The 3,124-nt window shown below is 44.3% G+C and overlaps 1 long non-coding RNA gene across 1 annotated transcript; it reads left to right on the top strand.

Annotated features, from left to right (window-relative positions):
• Window positions 1-601: 601 nt before the first annotated feature.
• On the top strand, window positions 602-2,562 carry LOC116418662. Its single transcript, XR_004228777.1, has 3 exons — window positions 602-718; window positions 1,802-1,881; window positions 2,324-2,562. It is a non-coding gene; the product is annotated as an uncharacterized LOC116418662 (long non-coding RNA).
• Window positions 2,563-3,124: the final 562 nt, after the last annotated feature.

The raw sequence follows: 3,124 nt of genomic DNA on the forward strand, positions 1-3,124 counted from the left end.
GTATTAGAAAAAATGCCCATTTACGTCAAAGTTTAGTGTTTGAAACATACTTAAAATCCATTTAGAATTAGCAGCATTCATCAGATTGTGTCTCAGACTACTCTGGAAAACATTGGGACAAGATATCTCGTCTTGTAAAGGAACCAGATTGACTTTTTTTTTTTTTTTTTTAGATGAAGTCTCGCTCTGTTACCCAGGCTGGAGTGCAGTGGCTCAATCTTGGCTCACTGCAAGTCCTGCCTCCTGGGTTCCAGCAATTCTCCTGCCTCAGTCTCCCGAGTAGCTGGAATTACAGGTGCACATCACCACACCTGGGTAATTTTTTGTATTTTTGGTAGAAAGACGGTTTGACCATGTTGACCAGCCCTCCTGACCTCAGGCAATTTGCCTGCTTCAGCCTCCCAAAGTGCTGGGATTACAGGCGTGAGCCACTGTGCCTGGCTTTCACAGAGTTTTAAATTTTTAGTTGGATGCTTATACATGTTCAGAGCGTTTTGAAATAAGTACTCTCTCATATTCAGTTCCTCAAATTGTATACCAGGAACAAATAAAATGGAAGGTTCTAGCAAATATCAGACATCCTCTCCAATTTTCTTATTTTAGCCAATAATGACATACCAGTTGAAGAAATCCATTCTCCATTTACAACAATACTTCTGAGAACATTTTTGAATTACCTCCTGCGTTTGGTGTACCACATTTATCACGAAGAATTCCAGTAAGTACTATTTCGGGACCCTCGTTGGGGGACGGGGCATGGCTAGATTGCACTATTGTCATAAAGCCCTCTTTTCTTCAGCAGTCATTTTTATTTTTTTGGAAACGGAGTCTTGCTCTGTTGCCCAGGCTGGAGTGCAGTGGCACAATCTTGACTCACTGCAACCTCTGCCTCCCAGGTTCCAGCAAGGCTCCTGGGTAGCTGGGATGACAGGCGTGTGCCACCATGCCTGGCAATTTTTTGTTGTTGTCGTATTTTTAGTAGAGATGGGGTTTCACCACGTTGGCCAGGCTGGTTTCGAACTCCTGACCTCAGGTGATCCACCTGCCTCAGCCTCTCAAAGTGCTGGGATTACAGGCGCGAGCCACCGTGCCCAGCCTCAGCAGCCTTTTTTTTTTTTTTTTTTTAACATACCCTTGAAATGAAGGACTCAGAACACAACCTTTCCACAAACATTAACCACAAAGCCATGAGATACTAGATCAAAACTTTGAAAACCCTTCATATCTGAGTCAGTTCAATACTGCAAATATCTCTTGGGGTTTTTAATGCAGAAACAAATAATCACAACCAACTTTTCTTTCTTATGTCACAATTTCTTGTCTTTCTTACAGCAAAAGTGATTTTATATCTTTTTGTAAAAAAGACTTTTATTTATGTATTTATTTTTTTCAGATGGAGTCCTGTTCTGTCACCCAGGCTGGAGCGCAGTGGCGCAATCTCGGCTCACTGCAACCTCCACCTCCTGGGTTTCAGTGATTCTCCTGCCTCAGCCTCAGCCTCCCAAATAGCTGGAATTACAGGTGTCCACTACCAAGCCCAGCCAATTTTTTGCATTTTTAGTAGAGATGGGATTTCACCATGTTGGCCAGGCTGGTCTTGAACTCCTAACCTCGAGTGATCTGCCCGCCTTGGCCTCCCAAAATGCTGGGATTGTAGGTGTGAGCCACTGACTCCAGCCTTCCCTTTCTATACTCTATACATTAGGAACAAATTATTAAGTCTAGCCTGTGCTCAAGGAGAAGGGAATTAATTTCCCTCTTTTGGAGAAGTAATTATCGTATTTTTTGATCGTTATCACAGAAAGAGAAGCCCATCGCTCTTCTTGTGTTTTACAAAACTGATGACCGAGAACATTCATCCAAATGCCTGCCAGATAAAAGGTAAATACAAAACCAACAGGATTCTATTTACTGCCCTATTTTTTTTTTTTCTCAAAATATAAATCTGGGCTGGGCGCAGTGGCTCACTCCTGCAATCCCAGCACTTTGGGAGGCCGAGGCGGGTGGACCACCTGAGGTCAAGGAGTTCAAGACCAGCCTGGCCAACATGGCAAAACGCTGTCTCTACTAAAAACACAAAAAATTAGCCAGGCGTGGTGGTGCATGCCTGTAATCCCAGCTACTCGGGAGGCTGAGGCAGGAGAATCGCTTGAGCCTGGGGGGCAGAGGTTGCAGTGAGCCAAGATCGTGCCACAGCACTGCAGCCTGAGCGACAACAAGACTCTGTCTCGGAAAAAACCAAAAAACAATAGGATTGTATTTACTGCTGTTTTTTTTCTCAAAATAGAAGTCTGTAATCATTTTTCGACCGTTGTATTTTTAGGCAATTTATTCCGTGAGCAACAGCGGACGCTCTACTCTATGAATTACATGAATAAGTGCTGGGAGATCTATCTAGCTTACTGCAGACCCCGCGCAGCGCCTCCCCACGAGCCTACGATGAAGATGAGACACTTCCTCCGGATGCTGAAAGTAACCACCTAAGTTCAATACTGGCTTTCTATTTACAGGCACTTTGATTTTAATTAAAGAGAGGCAAGATATTCCAGCTATGACATGCAAATAATCAGGTGACGATCTGGGCTGGATTTTCAGAACCGTTGAATGTTTACGAAGTCTCTTAGCAGAACACTGATCTGTGGTAGCGAAAGGAACAGAAACGGCCATCACCTGCCCAGTGTGCTCACAGATTAGGGCAAGACAATGGCCTATGGCCTATAACAATGCTGCAATCCCAGTACTTTGGGAGGCCGAGGCGGGTGGATCACCTGAGATCAAGGAGTTCAAGACCAGCTTGGCCATATAAATTTATATATGCCATGGGCCATTGTCTTAAAAAAATATATATATATATATATATATATTTTTTTTTTTGAGACAGAGTTTTGCTCTTGTCACTCAGGCTGGAGTGCAATGAGGCGATCTCGGCTCACTGCAACCTCCACCTCCTGGGTTCAAGCAATTCTCCTGCCTCAGCCTCCTAAGAAGCTGGGATTACAGGTGCCTACCATCATGCCCGGCTAATTTTTGTATTTTTAGTAGAGACGGGTTTTCACCATGTTGCCCAGGCTGGTCTTGAACTCCTGACCTCAGGTGATCCACCTGCCTCGGCCTCCCTAAGTGC

The sequence above is a fragment of the Piliocolobus tephrosceles genome, unplaced genomic scaffold, assembly GCF_002776525.5.
Source record: "Piliocolobus tephrosceles isolate RC106 unplaced genomic scaffold, ASM277652v3 unscaffolded_32791, whole genome shotgun sequence".
Lineage (NCBI taxonomy): Eukaryota > Metazoa > Chordata > Mammalia > Primates > Cercopithecidae > Piliocolobus > Piliocolobus tephrosceles.